The sequence below is a fragment of the Fukomys damarensis genome, unplaced genomic scaffold, assembly GCF_012274545.1.
Source record: "Fukomys damarensis isolate Sample0158 unplaced genomic scaffold, DMR_v1.0_HiC HiC_scaffold_33, whole genome shotgun sequence".
In the NCBI taxonomy this organism is placed as follows: Eukaryota; Metazoa; Chordata; class Mammalia; order Rodentia; family Bathyergidae; genus Fukomys; species Fukomys damarensis.
Window position 1 is genome coordinate 32,508,251 of NW_022900945.1, and position 17,384 is coordinate 32,525,634.

General features: G+C 36.8%; 2 long non-coding RNA genes across 2 annotated transcripts in view; both read right to left on the bottom strand.

Moving 5' to 3' along the window:
- The window catches only part of LOC104872737, a 45,473-nt gene extending 38,896 nt beyond the window's left edge, over window positions 1-6,577 (bottom strand). Inside the window, exons 1-2 of the long non-coding RNA XR_783271.1 lie at window positions 6,509-6,577; window positions 4,637-4,787 (exon numbers count right to left, since the gene is read on the bottom strand). This is a non-coding gene — a long non-coding RNA (uncharacterized LOC104872737). The remainder of the gene's footprint in view (window positions 1-4,636; window positions 4,788-6,508) is intronic.
- Window positions 6,578-8,524: 1,947 nt separating this feature from the next.
- Window positions 8,525-17,384, bottom strand: part of LOC104872738 — a 16,945-nt gene continuing 8,085 nt past the window's right edge. Inside the window, exons 2-3 of the long non-coding RNA XR_783272.1 lie at window positions 9,429-9,492; window positions 8,525-8,560 (exon numbers count right to left, since the gene is read on the bottom strand). This is a non-coding gene — a long non-coding RNA (uncharacterized LOC104872738). The remainder of the gene's footprint in view (window positions 8,561-9,428; window positions 9,493-17,384) is intronic.

Here is a 17,384-nt window from a genome sequence, read left to right on the forward strand (position 1 = left end):
CTTTCTCCCCACAACCCCGCCAACATTTGTTATTTTGTGATTTCTTGATAGCAGCCATTCTTTGTGGGGTGAGGTGGAATCTCAGTGTTGTTTTCATCTGCATCTCTCAAATGACCAGTGATGTGGAACATTTTTTCAAATATTTTCTTGCTGCTTTGACTTCTTTGTCTGAGAAATGTCTGTTCTTTTCGGATGCCCATTTTTGAATCGGGTCTTTATATTTCGGGGGACTGATTGTTTTGAGTTCTTTCTATATCCTTGATAATAGTCCTTTGTCTGAGGAACAGCTGGTAAAAATTTTTTCCCACATTGTAGGTTGTCTCTTAGTTCTGCTGATGGTTTCTTTTGAAGTACAGAAGCTTTTTAGTAAGATGAGATCCCAGTTGTTGATTCTATCTGCTAGTTCCCGTGCTACTGAGGATTTGTTCATAAATTTTTTTTCTTTTTATTGAGTTTATTGGTACAATCTAGGTATACAATACAGTTATATTCATTATTGGGATCTTGTACCTTTACATGACAGGTCTTGATTCTCATTTTTTCCCTTGTCCCTGCCCTCCCTTCACCCCCTCCTCCCCTCCCCATTTACAAACACTTTATTTCCATTTTTTCAATTTCTCATATTTTTTCCTCTCCCTTATTTTGTTGATTTTTATACACACTTTTTTAAATGTCTCATATTATAAAGTCATGTAATTTTTGTCCTTCAACTTTGCCTATACGGAGAACTTTCATTGTTCTTGTCATGTAACTGATCTATAAATTTTGAGGGGTGGCTTTCAATGTCATGTTTAGAAGATCCTTCCCTATTCCTAGATTATGCCAATCTTGCTTTTCTTTTTTTCTACAACCATTATACTGCCTTCTTTTTTTACATTTTAATTACATTGCATATGGAATTTAATTTTTATTCATTAAGCCTATCGGTACATTTTAGAAATACAATACAATGACATTCATCATTGGGAATTTGTACCTTTACATAATATATCTTGCTTCCTATTTTTTCCCCATTCCCCTGCCCTCCATTCAACCCCTCTAACCCTCCCTATTTACAGAGACTTTGTTTCCATTTTTTTGTGTGTGTCATTTTTATTGCCTTCCCCTCTATTTCCACTTCTCCTTTGGACCTTTTCTTCCTATTTCACATTATCTATTATACATTTTGATCCTTATTTATACTTCTGGTTTCTCACACCAGGGAAACTATTTGGTATTTATAGGTGTGTCCTATTTGTTTCACTTAAGAATATCGCCTCAATGTGCATCCATTTAGCTATAAATGGCTCTAGTTTCTCATTCTTTATGGCTGACTAGTACTCCATTTTATAAAAGAACTACAATTTCTTTATCCGGTCTCCAGTTGATGGGCAATTGGGTTATTTCCAAGTTTTAGCTATTACAAACTGTGCCACTATGAACATGGGTGCACATATATTGCCGTGGTATGGTTCTTTTAATTCTTTTCAGAAAATACCCAGCAGGGGAATAGCTACCCAGCTAAAATGGGACCTGTAATTCTAGTTTTTGAGATAGCTCCATACTGATTTCCACAGTTGTTGCACCAGTCTACACTCCCACCAACAGTGGAGGATTCCTTTTTACCCACAGCCCTGCCAGCATTTGTTATTGGTTTATTCCTTGATAATAACCATTCTTTCTGGGATAAAGTGGAATCTCAGTGTTGTTTTTATTTGTATGTCTCAAATGACCAGTGATGTTGAACATTTTTTCATGCATATTTGCTATTTCTACTTCTTTGTCAGAGAAATGTCTGTTTATTTCAGATGTTCATTTTTAGATTGGGTTTTTAAATTTGGGAGGTTGGATTTTCTTTAAATTCTTTATATATTCTAGGCAACAAATACAAGGTAGGGGGCATTATATATTATAAAGCTACTGTGATAAAAACAACATGGCACAGGCAAAGAAATAGGCCTGAGGACCAGTGGAACAGATTAGAAGACACAGAAACAACTCCAGACACAGTCAGCCAGATCATCTTTGACAAAGGAGCCAAACACCCTCACTGAAGGAAAGATAGCCTCTTTAAATGGTGCTAGAAAAATTGGGTTTCAACTTGCCAAAGATTAAAACTAGACCTATATCTTTTACCATGCACAACACTAAAATCAGAGTGGATTAAAGATCTAAATATTAAAACAGAAACACTAAACCAGATGAAAGAGAGTTAGGTAAAACTCTTGAAGACATTGGCATAGGAAAAGATTTCATGAACAAACCCTCAGCTGGAAAAGAACTAGCACAGACAACCAAAAAATGGGATCTCTTCTTATTAAAAAGCTTCTGCACAGCAAGAGAAACCACTAACTGCGTAAAGAGACAGCCCACAATGTGGGAAAAACATTTCTACCAGCTTTTCCTCAGACAGAGGTCTACTATCTATTTGGAGTTTAATGTAACATTAATCCTGGACCTTTCGCTTTGCTTTCCCTCTGCTAGTAAAATAAATATCTTTTCTCCTGGCTTCACGTCTTTCCAAAACATTTGTCATAATATTTGGATTATTTTTCAGCATCCTAATTGAGTTTATACAAAATCCTACTCTTAAGTTTCTTGCCAGTGTGGATATTTTCAATTCAAAAATAATTACTGACACAAATATCTGTGCAGTGGCATTCCAGAACATTTATACAAGCTTCTAAATTTTTGAAAACTCACTTCAAAACTACCCAAGTGCCACTAAAGTACAAGCTTCTCTGCCACCCCGCTGGCAAAAAAAATGGGCTAATTGTCTCTATTCACATAAGAAGAGAGTTGAAGTAAAAGGTAACATTTCTAGCAGTCTGAAGTCTATCAAAGTCTCCTGCTCACTGAAAAGGACTGAATTTTCTTTCACTCTGCTGTCTCTTCACTTGTTCCACACGCATACGACAAGTCCAAGTGTAAGGCTTTCTTTACAAAGACTTTTCAGGTGTCCTCTGATCACAGGCCCCTGACATTAGAAAGACAGGGAAAGCTGAAGCTCGTAGAAAAGTAAAGGAATCTGTCCCATTGTATTATCAAAAATTGGTCTCCCTTTTCCACTCAGGACTATTCGTAGCAATTTCCCCAACTCTCCGTGATAGCTGTGAGTCTGAAGCCTCTGCATGTGTGCAACTGAGCTGAGGTGAGAGAAGGCATATTCTGTCTGATACCTAAAGAATAAAGTTTGAAGCCTTTTCCATTTTTTCCAGAAGTATTATGTAAATGAAGCACTTTAATGAAGTACTATGAAAAATAGATTTCCATAAAAAAAAGGAAAAATAAATAATGTGTTTGCTATTTCCAAATCACATAGGCTCCATTTTCTCTCTCAGTTGAAAGCCAATAATTTCAATGTTTCACATCAATGAATTTTTTTTTTCTTTTCAACAAGCTACTTTGGATATGAAGTTAAAAGTCTTTCAATGACCGTAGTTGCGTTTTATTTCATTTCTTCAACGCAGTCCCTAAACTATCTCTCCACTGATGCCATTTTGCCCGTATCTATCAATTCCCTCCATGAACAGACATCATTCACGCATCTCTTAATCTTTAGTAGTATTTTTCCCAGTCATTAGAATAAAGACGAAGTCATCTGGTTAAACAGGTTTATTTCTTCCCCATCAAGAAAAACCAGGCCAGCTTCTCCCATAGGATAGTCCCTGTGTGCTGTGGTTGTTTAGAGATCTTTTAGTGATATGTGACTTATGGAACAGATTCAGAACACAGTAGAAATATGGCCGGGTTCTGCTCACCCATTAATGATGTAAGCAAGTAAGAAGGCTGTGAAACCTAAGTGCCTAATTTGTGTACTCTAGTTGCTTTTATGGAATTCATCATCTGAACTAGTGTTTGCTAAGGATAGGAAAGTTAGCATGCAGTACTGTTTATTATGAGAAAATATGTGTATTTTGGGTGTTTTAGTCCTTTTATTAATACATATTTGCCATGCATAATGATCACATTCTTCATAAGGAATTTGTACCTGTACATAATACATCTGAATTCTTCCTTTTATTTATGATATATATTTTAAAGGGTAAGTTATAAGCCAGTGTACAAACTCTCTTTCTGTACACCTGAAGAACTTTCTGTCTTCAGTCTCTGCCATAAGAAGGCAGCCCAGATCCCTCAGATAGATTGGCAGTGGTACAAATAGTTGGGAGGTACCATAGCTTTGAAAGCTATGATTTAAACAGGTGGAATCCACCCTGTCTCAGATAGGGAGCTTGCTTGCAAGCTTTGGCATGTCTCCCTCCCTGTGCTGGTCTGCCAGCCTCCACACACTGTTTTGAAAGCACTTCCTCCAACTGTCGCTGCCCTGGCAGGGTGGGCCTCCTGTGGATCAGTTTTTCCATTCTCTCAGTTCTGCTTAAGCACGGCATTCTGTTATCTATGAAATTTCTATTCTAGTCCAAGCTCTGCCTTTGGTCTATTGAGAAATCTTGGAGTTATTGGGAAAAAGGGAGCCCTGTCAATGGGGTGGAACATGACACAGGCATAAGAACCCACTGGGTTTGGAAGAAGAGTATCCCAGCCATTTCTCACTGGGTTTGGAAAAAAGATAGGCAGAAACAGAGCACAAAGCATCTAATATTTCGATTCCTTCTAACCAGATTCTTTCACCACATGTGCAGTGTACCTCACATACCTTGTGTACATGTGATGTGTAGCCAGGGTCCCTTTTGCTGCTATCCTTATTAAGTCCAAAAATCATCTCTCTGGCCCAGTTTAGACCTGTCAGTGACCTCTCTTGAACTGTCCTTTGATCCATGGCAGTGGGGGAATGTTATTTTAATTACCTTTCAAATTAAAAGTGAAAGCAACAGTTAGTTTTTCGTCACCAACTATCTAGAGCCTAGAACTACCTAGAATATTCAAGATTGTATAGATGTGGTGGTATAAGACATCTCTCAGTGAGCTAAATAAAGTTCTATTAAAGACTCAAGACCCAACCCAGAAAAACAGTAGTTATAAATTAAATATGTGAGTAATATGAGTAACAGAAATTTTAAGAAAAAAGATATGCGATGGAACTGTTAGGGAATATTTCAGGTAGGAGATTGAATTTCAAAGGCAAATTTTTAGTATTTTTCTTTGTAGAAAGAGTCAGGAAATAGGAAAAATAAATGACATCATAATGAAAGTATTTGACATTTTCAAGGGACAAATGACTCAGAAGTATCTTCTGCCAAAGAATACATTTATAATGATATCAGTAAGAGTGATTATGATGTGTCAGTTACATAGTATAATATATGCAACAGAAAGTATAATGACATTTAATCTATACTGTAAACCCAGATTCTCTTATTAGGCACATTTGAAGGATAATGAAAATGAGGTCTTAAGTGGCTAAAAGTTTGTCATCATTGCAGTAATTAAGAGTGCCAAGATTCAAACATAGGTCATTTAGATTCCAGAGCCAAGACCTTCACCAGGTTGACCATGTGTCATACTACATTAATATCCACCTAGGACAATGCTTGAATACCAGTTGGCAAAAAAATTCCCATTCAGCACTTAAAGTGTTGTTTAAAGCACTTTAATTGATATTAGTCCAGAGAATAATAGCAAAACTTATCTGAGGAAAGTATCACATGTATACATGTGACCTAAGACTTAGCAAAAAGGCCGTAGTGCCCTGTTAGTGGAGCATGTGAATACTGGGGCCTCAAGCATCACAAAGCTGCTCATTATACTTCAAAGTTGCCACTGAAATTACAAGCTAGTTGTCTTCAAAAAAGAGGTAAAAGTATTACACCACAGTGACACATATATAGTCATGCTTATAGCAGCACGATTTGTAATCGCTAAATCTTGGAAATAGCCCATATGTCCACCACAGATGAATGGATAAAGAAAATATATTTATATACAATGAAGCACTACTTTGCCGTAAAGATAAACTTGAGACATTTGGGTAAACAGATGCATCTCAAGACCATAATCTTAAATGAAATAAATCAGGCACACCGTTCAAATACTGCATTATTTCTCTTGCGTGAGAAACTGAAAGGGTAAATAAGGACAAGAATGGAGGTTAGATATTGGAAAGTAAGAAGAACTTGTTCAAGTGGGAAAGAGAATGGAGGGGGAGGAGAAGACGAGGAAGGGAAAGGGGATTTAAAAAAAAAAGAGAATGGAAAGAAAACAATGGAAACAGTTTTTGTAAATAGGGAGGAGAAGAAGGGTTGAAGGGAGGGGAGGGGAAAAAGAAAATAAAGAATTAAGACATACAGTATTTTGTACAGGTACAAATTCCTCATGATGACTGTGAACATTATGGATGGCAAACATGTACTAAAAACATAAAGATTTTTTAAAAAGAATTTACAACCTAACTTTACATGAATAACAATCAGGAAAATACTGTGAGATATGGGGATAGCATTCATTTGTGTTCCCACTAAGACTTTACACATTCCCTTGCAAAGACATAGAGGGTGGCAAAAGGACACCAGGAAGGTGGGAATTGGGAGACAGATGGAGGAGCATTTCGGGGCCCACATTAACTACTTACCTATTGAAAAGTTTAAAAGATACCCACAAGACTGTGAGTGAAGATTCATTACCTCTGAAGGTTTCTGTGAATAAAGAATTTAGAAGGTATAATAGGCATAGCACTTCTCTGTTCAAGGCAGCTGGGCCTCTGCAGCAAACTCAAAGGCCAGGAGCTAGAACACCTCCATGTTACCTCTCCAACTGCACTGAGCTTCCTCACAACATGAGGACTGGGATCCACAGGCAAGCGTCCTGACAAAGACAGAAGCTGTGTCTCTTTGTGTCTTAATCTCAGAAGTCACAAAGCACCATTTTTACCATCACTGATCAGAACCCAGATTCACAGGGTGAAGATGCAGAACCTGCATCTTGGTGTGGACAGCGTAAGTCACACTGTAACAAGAGCATGTGAAATTAACTAAGCATATGCATATCACCATCTTTGGAAAAACAACCTGCAATACTCCCTATAGCTGAACTCAAATGGGCCAAGACAGGAGCCAATGTGAATAGTAAATGGATGCTTTTGTGCTCTCCCCTATATTCCAAGCATGTTGGACATCAACAATAGACTGTATTATGTTTTCTTCTACATGTCATAGAGCAGTATTATTATTCTAGGTTATTATATTATCAACACATTAAGATGGAAGCCAAAGTTCCCAGAATCCCCTTCACGACTCAGTTCTATGTCAAAGTTTTCCAAAGAAGAAGCTTGCCTGAGATTTGGTAAGCAGGAGTGAAGCAGTAGGCATTGCTCCTCCTATCTGTGGTGAGATATGGTGAGGAAAGGATGCAGAGTTGACAAGTGGGTTTCAGCTTGCTATTGCTCTCTTCTACTCCGCATCCAGCTCTTCTCCCTTACCAGTGACCCGGATGACTTACCGGATAGTTGACCACAGGCTTAGAAAGACAGCAGCTGTATAGATGGAACATTTTTCTATAGACATTTACACATATACTTAGTCTCCTCTCCACTTCAGTGACTAGATATACTTAGCTTCCCCGGTTTTCCTACACGGGTCTGACTCCACCTGTGAAAATACTTTAAGAAGAACGGTTTTTAAGATCCGATCTCTGATTTCATAACATTCATAGTAGTTCTGCTTCTATGGCTGACCTTGAATAAAGGAGTTCCAATGGAAACATCTAGACCAGGGATACCAGCAAATCCATCTCCTGCCTTATATCCATTTAAAACAATGTGAACACTAAGGCACAAAAAGTGATTTTGCTCAATTATGGGCACGTGAGTCATAAAAGGTATCTGCTGTTTATCTTAGCTTTGAATTTGAGTCATAAGAGGAAAGGTTTTTAAGTATAGGTTGTAAATAACAATGTATTAAAACCATCTCTTATGTATTCTCACTCTCCTGAAACCAAGTACTTATATTAAACATTACAATATAGGAAAATGATAGAAGGGTTGGGAAGAGTTTCCTGCTTGGTTCCCTTTTCTCTTTTTAATGATAAATCTATCTCATAATTTATTAAGAGCCTCTGCTGCCAACCTATGACTAAACCTGTCAAATTGGGCAAGGACAATGAACAAGATATGAACCCTGCTAAGAATTTACAATTTAGTAAACAAGATGTCTAAAATACAGATAACTCTAATGAAAGATACGAGATTTTTTTTAATTGTGATATTTTAAATTGAGAGATAAGTTCCAACATGGTAAATAAGAATTTAGAACAAAAAGATTGCACCTGTTTCATTACTAGCATTTGAGCAGAGCCAAGAGAGTCTACTAATGTTTTATTCATTCATCAAATATTTTATTTACTCAAATGTTTTATTTAAGATCTTTTACACCAACACATAATTACATTTTATACAGATGCATAAATGTTATCATATAGGCACACCTGAAGCTGTGAGTTGGAAATGAGGACCTTAATTTTGAGAAATAGTGCTGGAAATCCAATAAAAGGAGGCAGGTGTCATTCCACTTAGCACGCAGTCCTCTGGAGAAGGCCATTAAGAAGCTGCACCATGGTGCCCATGACAAAAAGAGGTATTTCTCTCTGTTCTGTATTTTTTTTAAGTCTTCTTTCTGGGACTTGAGGCCTATAAAGCCAGGAAAATATAGGCTGTTGAGGAGAGGAAGTTTGTCTTGGCAACAGGCTAGTGTACCATAATGCTGCTGCTCATCAGCAGTGGGTTCTGAAGTTACAAAGCCACACCTTTGCTCACACAGCCCTCTAACACCCTAGTGAACAGCACACTCCCAGACCTTGAGAGAATGATTTCCTTAACAAATCAAGTACAACAGTAGGAGTCTGTTAGAGACAGCTGCCTCTGAAGACCAAGAGAACAGGAACAGAGCAGCTTCTGTTCAAGGCCAGAGGCCCCTTCATGAGAGGACATGCTCACCTTTTCTACCTTTCCAATCTGGCCCCACTTCATCAGATTGAACCTCTGTTCTCTTCAGAAGGCAGTGAGAGCTTCCACCTCCCAGAGGCCTCCCTGAGCACCCCGCCATTGTCCCCACCTTCTAGTAATGAAAAAGTGTCTACCATTCACTCAGACCTCAGCATCTGATCAAAGCAGCTTATGTCTCAAGACCTTCTATAGGAGGTCTACATTTTTCATTGTAAAATAAAACTCCCAACTCGAAATCAAACCTGAGTCTTAGATTTCCTGTAAGAATAGTGTACTACAACACGAAAAGGGTTGGATTAAAGAAATAGATGAACTTTCTCCTAGCCCAGCAAGAGCTGTCAAATAAAGAACATCTGTGTCTTCTCTCGATACTTGACAGAAGTATCCTACCAACGGTTCCTATCAATTATCCTCTCAAAAATTCCTATCAGTTTTGTACATGTAGCGAAAGTGCAGCTGACATTTATTAGCTGAAATAATGAAAGTAATAATGTATCTTAAGGCAGTCCCATCAGAGGGATTAGGACAGTGAATTACAAAAGCTTAAGCTTACCACAGTGTTGGTGCTTCTAATTCTTTCCAAAACATTCTTCCAAGTCATATGTCCTCTAAAGCCTCTAATTACAAGATCAGACAAAACAGCCATGTTAATTGAACACATTGAAAATCTAGTGTTCTGAAAGGATACATTAAGTGAAAAATTAAAGTTTCCTTATGTATTTTAAGAATCAAGTTCTGATTTTACACGACTGGGGTTAGACATAAACAGAAGACTAAGAGACATGCACAGACTAGAGTAGTAGTTCTCAACAGGGGCTAACATCTCCCCAGGTATATTTGGGAATAATTGCACACAAGTTTGGTCAACACAGCTTGGAGGAAAGGGGCATGCTAGTTGTGTCTCGTTGGTAGAGGCCAGGGATGTTAGTAAACATTCAGTGAAGTACAAAACAACACTTTTCCCCCAAGAAGTAATTATCTGGCCTAAAAAGTGAATAATTTTGAGGGCTAGAAAACCTGGACTAGAGTCACCAAAAAATAACTTGTGTCTTTTTAGCAATTATGAGGAGGTTTTTTATCTTAAAATGTTTAATCACAGTTCAGATTTGGAGCTTTCCCTCATTCTCCCTTATGCCATCCACGGTATTGATAAAATATGGAGAACATCAAAAACAGAAAGTTATTTTTACAAATCAAGGTAACATCTCTGTGAAACAGGCAGCAATATTAAATGGAGAGCCTCTCATCTCTTGGAACAAGAGCAGGCAGTGGCTTCCAGGAGCGTGATTCCTGCACAATGGAGAAGGTGGGTAATGGAACAAGTCTCACTGTATAAAACAACACTGTGAAAATAAGCTGAGCAAAGCTGCCACATCCAAGCCTGTTGGGCAATGGCTTGTAAGGAGCTGAGTGTCTAGGAGGTAAAGCAAACATACACAGACTCTTGGCCAGGACCTGAGCCTAGACACTCAATGCCTTGTTATGTGGTATCATTAATATTGCCATGGGAAAAGAACTTCTGCCACCAGCATAAGATGTGTCTCTGGGCTCTAAGCCAAGGGGCCAGTGACAATACCTGCAAATCTACAGTGTTAGAGTATGAGAGAATAAATTTTCACATAAAATTCCAGAACCTGTGAAAAAACTTCACAATAAGAAAGTTACTTTTCAAAAATCCAGAGTGCATCACAGGGTATTACAGAAAATGGCATTGTTGAAAAGTTCAGTGCGATCATGGCTACAAGTGCCAAAATATGAAGACTGCGAGTACTATTAAAATACTAAATGCAAACAAGATTTAGTTAAGGTAAATCTGCATCTAGACATATGAGAGTAAATCAGAGAAATATCAAAATGTGAAAAGAAAGATTTTAGAACATTTCAAATTAAGATAATATATCTAAAAGATAATAACTATCTTTATATCTTCTTTGTTCAACTTTGGTAATTCATATGTATTTAGAAATCTGTCCAATTCTTCTGTGTTTTCCATTTTATTAGAGTACAGTTTCCAAAATAGGTATTGATGATCCTCTGGATTTCTGCTGGATCTCTTGTGACTTCACCTTTTTCATTCCTCATTGCATAGATTTGAGCCTTTTATTTCCTTTTTTTGATAAGATTGGGTTAGGGTTTATCAATTTTATTTATTCTTTCAAAAAAACAACTCTTTGATTCATTGATTTTTTTTTATTGTTCTGTTAGTCTCCATTACATTGTTTTCTGCTCTGATCTTTATAATTTTCTCCCTTGTATGAGCTTTGGGTTTGTCTTACTCTTCTTTTTCTAGAAGCTTAAGATTCAGAATTAGGTTGTTCATTTGAGCTCGCTCTGTTTTCCTAGTGAGAGTATTCACAGCTATAAATTTCCCTTGCAGAACTAGAACTGCTTTCATTGTGTCCCATAGATTCCTGTATGTTGTATGGCATGATCATTCATTTGTAAAAACTAATTTCTTCTTTAATTTCCTCTGTGCTATCAACATTTTTTCTTAACATTTTCATTGCCAGTAGATTCCTCCTTAGTGACAATAGTCAAAAAATGGAATGTCTTTTAAAAGCTTAGAGATAATACTCAATATAAAATTCTATTTTCAGCTGAGCTATTTTTCATGAGCATGAGAAGAATAAAAATGCTTTCAAGTAATAAAACATCCATCGACTCTGTAGAGACAAAGATCTATGTGCATACCAAGAGACAAAAGTCTGCCTATGTATGTAATATAGGCATACCCCTACCTATATATACATATCCTTACACGTATAATTGTATATAATCATACATATGTGTGTATACAATGCTTATGTGTGCAAAATATATTCCCAATGTTTTAAAACAATAAAACTTCCAAATTATCCTCCACATTCCCTATCTGTTCTCCCAGATTCCTCCTCACCTTTCCTTCACAAACAGCAGAGATCAATTTTGGAAGATAGTCCTGACAAATAGATGTGCAATTCTTTTATCTATATTATATTTATTCATTTTTAAACAAGAGAATTAGGATAAAAAGGAGTCACCACCTTTTTAATAGGTCAGGTGACTTCTTGCACCTATCCCATCGGTCCCTATTAGTGGCTCTGGATTTTGTTTGGTTGCAGGAACTCAGATCTGTATGCAGATAAACAATTTTAAATCTTTTTCCCACCTCAAAATTCATGAAACCATGAGTCAGACTGAAAAATATCTGTAGGGCTGAAGGGTAGGGAAAGAGAACTTAAGAGGACTTGTCTTTTTCAGTGGTAGAGGCATGTAAAGGACCAGTTTGGACATGAATCTGGCTTCATTGTTTTTCAGTATGTAACTTCTAGCAAATTCTTAATCTCTCTGAGCATGTATTTCCTTTTCTGTAAAAGAGATAATAATGTGGTGATGTGATGCTGGTCTCCAAGGGACTCTTGTGAATATTAAATGACAAAATGTTCAAATATATAGCACCAGCTTAATATATAATAAATACCCCATTTCTGCTGGATCTAAATCTCTCATTCTGAAACAGTATGTTGAAAGACCTCAAGCCAGCTAACAACTGTTCCTCCTCACCTTATCCTGTGAGTCAGTCTCACCAATTCCTAATTGGTGACATCAACTTCCTAACCACTTCACTATTTCTATGCTGGAAAGTTAGCAGCCTCAATTCTGAAATAGAGAAAGTGTCAGGTGTTGATAAAGACCAGAGTTAGATATCTAGGGAATTTCATAGGTGCAGTAGAAAGATATAGAATGAACTCTATAACCCTGAGATTTGAAAGTAAGTTATACATATTTTCTTTATCATCAGTGTTTTAATATTGAATACATTCTCATCTGTGATAATGTAAAAAAGTGAAAGAAAAAGCTTGTGTCACTGAGCAAAATCACCCTCCAATCTCCTGCAAGGTCCAACTGTCAAATTCAGAATTATGTAGGGATGTACAATTGTCTTTTTTAAGGACTATATAAGAAAATCTATCAAGAAAAAAAGAAAAATATTGATTAGTCTAATATTAAACTAATTGGCCAATATAACTATTTTCATTATAATGGAAATTTCAGTGCTAACAAAAATAAATCATTTTTGTTCGTCTGAAATGGAGAATATTAATATTGCCTTGGAAGCAAGTACAGAGTACCACTGCAAGACTGTCTATCTTCATTTGCCCACTCAACATAAATTATTCCATACCTAGTCCAACACAATCAAGAACACAGACAAAATTGGAGTGGAAATTCAAGACTAATGAGAAAAAATGAAAAAAAAAACAAATACGATCACGTATAATCCCTATTATTTGTTGTTACATCTTACTGACATTTACTGAAGTCCTACTAAGTGCCGGACACTGCACTAAGTGCATACGCTTGTCGTGGAAAGGTACGTCCATCTCCAGAGCACTTTAGCCAATGAAATTATTTCAGTTTCCGGCCATTCCTTATACTCTCACATAGCTTCTTCATATTTTCTGTTTCTCTCTCATCAATAAGAGAAAGGTCATGGCTTAGGAAATGACTCTTCTTACATCAAATCTGGCCCTATTCTAACAAAACCATGAGTTAATCAAAATTCATATAACCTGGGACAGTTCTTTACCATTATTGCCAGATTTGAAAGGGCCGATTCCATTGGGACCACCCTTTGGTCAGGCACATGGGAATTGTGTGTTTCCCTCATGAGCATTTGTTACCTGCTCTCTCTGTCTGCAGAAATGTTTACCTAGGCACCTTGGGCCTCAGACTACTACAGGGATTGTAAGAAAACTCCTGAAGCATCTGACACTGATCATTACTGATGCCAGACTTGAAAACCTGGTTGTATTTCCACTGAGGGTCAATTGAGATAGCCTAAGTGAGTAAGGTTTTCAAACAAAATACCATACAAATGGTACTGGCACACCAAACTCCCCTGGGCCAGGCTGTTGCCTGACTCAGGACTGAAGTAGTCCCCGTTTTTTTAGTTAAATTTGACTTCATCTATTATTCTGTTTCCCTATTAGATTCCAAGTGTAGGAAGTTAAGAAACTAATACATTTCATTATTAGGTCCCATAGCTGTAGGAATTAATTTTTTACAAGGGGAAATTCAAGATAAATGAAATTTAATTTTAAAACGTCAAAGAAATGAAAAAATTTTCTACTGGGCATGAAACCATCAGTTCTGAGCTACAGCTAGAATTAGTACATTTTATGTAAGGCAACATTTACTGATAGATGTCCTGGAAAGAAAGATGAACGCAATGAGCCCTATCTCCTATATTTATCTTTCTCATGGCTATAAAATCGGTATTCTCTTGGCGGGATCATGTTCCCAGGAATGGTGCTGCAGACATCAGTTTCCTAGGATGACCAGCATCTCCAGCCACTGAGAGGCCTGTGGGTCCTGATACCAGAGGGTCACATAGAATCATGGCCCAGCCCTGCCACACAGGATCCACTGTGAAAGCAGACCACCAAACTGAAGACCAGCAGTTCTTTAAAATTATTTTTGTGGTTATACTGAAGGCCCTCCATCCATCCCAATTCCTTTTCTTTGCACTGTATTAGTTCAAAATAATATATTATTATTAGCCTTATCTCTAGTCATTTGGATTGGAAAAAACACCCAGACACAGGGTTCCACTGAGAGTTGCTCACACTGGGTTAAGTTATAGAATGAGGACCAGTTGCTCAAGTTGCTGGTGGCTTCTAAATTGACTGGTTTTAAAGTACAAATATGCAGAATCTTAAAGGAAAATCCAGCTATAAGGCCAACAATCCATGCAGTATTGAAGCTGTTGTCCTATAAAGCCTGCTAGTATGATACAAACCACAGGACAACACTTGGCAGTACCCCTGCTTACCTGAAAGGTGAGGAAAAAGGCCCTTGGCAACTTTATTGTTACTGTATTATTACAGTATTTGAAAAATGAAGATTGCCTTAGCAATCTTCAGTGGCTTAGGGGAATTTGATTTATTTAAATAATAAAATAAGATTTTCAAAACTTCAAAAGAAAAGGCTATCAGACAGCTGAGAAAACATACTAGGGTTTGAAGTGTGGGAAAAAGCATTTGTAGAAGGAGTTTTCCTATAAGTATGAAGGAAACTGACCACAGGGGGGAAAAAAAATCAGTCCAGCCTTGAAGCTACAAGTAGGACAACAAGCCAAGGGGAATCCAAGAAGAAAATACAGAGGACACTGAGAAACTGCATACTAAAAACGATAAAATGTGAAGATGTCAAGAGGAAGGCAAAGCAAAGAAACTAAAAAAACTAAGCTTTTTCTCCCAAAACTTCATAAGGAAAAGTTTGTTATTTTTACTATTTGCTCTTTTCCTATCACAGCAGCCTGGCTGAAAAGCAATGAAGTCAGCTAGAAAAACACAATGCAACCTTCTGTTCTAGAGGAAGTGAGGGGGAAAAGAAGTCCAAGGTTGCCTCCTTCTTACCCCCTCTCAAGGCACATTTTTATACCATTGTTGGACTTTTTTCCCTCTGGTTGCCATGGCACCAGAAAGACAAATACATTTTTAAGTTGAATTCCCTTACAAACAAAATTGTTTCCATTTGAAGAGTCTCACCCTCGCACCCTATCAGAACTGCTTTAAAAAAAATGGACCTTCTAAAAATACAGATGCATTCTTCTGGTTATAGAAGGAACACATTTTTATTTTTAAAGTAGAAAATGCAGGAAAAAAAATTTACATTGGAATAAATTTGCCCTATGAGCCTTTTGACTACAAACGACCAGAGAGATAGATAGCATTTTGACATATTTATTTTATATTGCATTGTAAAGTCGCAGCTCTATTACATATACAATTAAGCAATTATGCATGCCCCTTTTCCTTCACTTTATTTCCTATAAATCTGTTCTTCTAAAGCAGAACTATAAAAACCCAGAGATGCACTTTGTAGGGCTTTGACATTTTGCTCATTTGTGTCTTACGTATTCTTAGAAAAAAAGAAATCAATAAGATAGCAATTTGGCCTTCTGGTCCTTATGAATCTAAGAGTTTGATGGGGAAGCATGTGAGGACCGGCTTGCAAAGGTCACACGCTCTCCATTAATTGATGCTACTAAAGAAGGCACAGACAGCTTCACATATTATCCTGTGTTTGTTTAAAGAAAAATATCTGACAACAGAACTATAAAAGTCATGACTTTTCTTTCAATAATCACATGTTCTCTGTAAACTTGAGCATATTTTACAATCAGCCACTCATTAGTCCATTTATTCTTGTGAAACAGATCAAGATTATTAGGTTAGTACCATAAATCAGGAAACCAGACTCTGAAGTATATAACACCACATGAAAATAGTGTGACAATAAAAATTTTATACTTTTTGCATTGAACAAGTGTTTCAAAACTAAGTCTTACAATTTAGTGAAGATAACAGAATTGAACAAGTTAAAATTCCCTAAATCTCCACTTATTCGTCTCTAATATTTGAAGTGGAAAAAGAAATCCATCCATGGGTTGCACTGAGAATTAAATAAAAGAAACAGATAAAAGGAAAAAATGCCATACACTATGCCTAACAATGGTAGGTACTCAACAAATACTGATACCTGTCTTTCAATGACAACTTGAAGTAGAAGTTAAAACTCTCCCTGGAATGATACCACTTCTATGACGGGTGATTTTTACATTGTCCATTATATAATTAGTGATCCTGGGTTGTTTTTCAGTTCCACATTAGCAAATATTCTCAGAAAACACTGGCTCCACATTCAACTCAGTAAAAGTTCTGCAATGTAAAATGTTTTCTAAAAAAATTTAAGAGTCAGGAAGGACAGGAATGTTCATAGTTCCAACGGGTTCCTATTTGTGAATTCCCAGTGCCATAGAGGAAATGACGTAATGTGTGTACCATCAAAACTGAAAGGAAAAAAAGGATTTCCCTGTCCACTGTTAAGGACTCTCCTTAACTATTCTAGCAGGGCTTCCAGAATCAAATTTAAAAAGAAAGAAAAAATGCTGTTTCCTCACATTTCAAATCAATAGAAGGATGTTAAAGCTGCTGGTAAACAACATGAGGAAGCAAATTCTCATTAAAAATGAATTGTTTTACAATTAAGCACACTAGACAAATATGTTATTAGGAATCTGCTTGAGACTTTTGAAGATTATGAGATTAAGTTAGGCCCAGGATTTACTAACCCTCTTGAAAATATACAGCAGGCATTAAAAAACATTCTCAAACTTTAAAATTGGCAGACTGATCTAGATCTTTAAAAAATAGTAAGTGCAGGGGCTTTTCTTTTGTGTATTAGAATTATGTATTTAGGATATTTCAATCACGATGACTAAAATCTAAACCATTTGTATATATAAGCCACTGTAACACCGGAAACTGGAACGCTTCACACTCCATATTTTTATCTACTCTACTACTACTACTACTGCAAAATTGATAATAGGTAAATAGAAAATAGAAAAATAGGGCCGGGGAATTTAGCTCAGCGGTTCGGTGGCCTGCCTCACAAGCGCAAGGACCGGAGTTCAATCCGCAGCACCAAAAAAAAAAAAAAAAAAAAAAAAAAAAAAAAA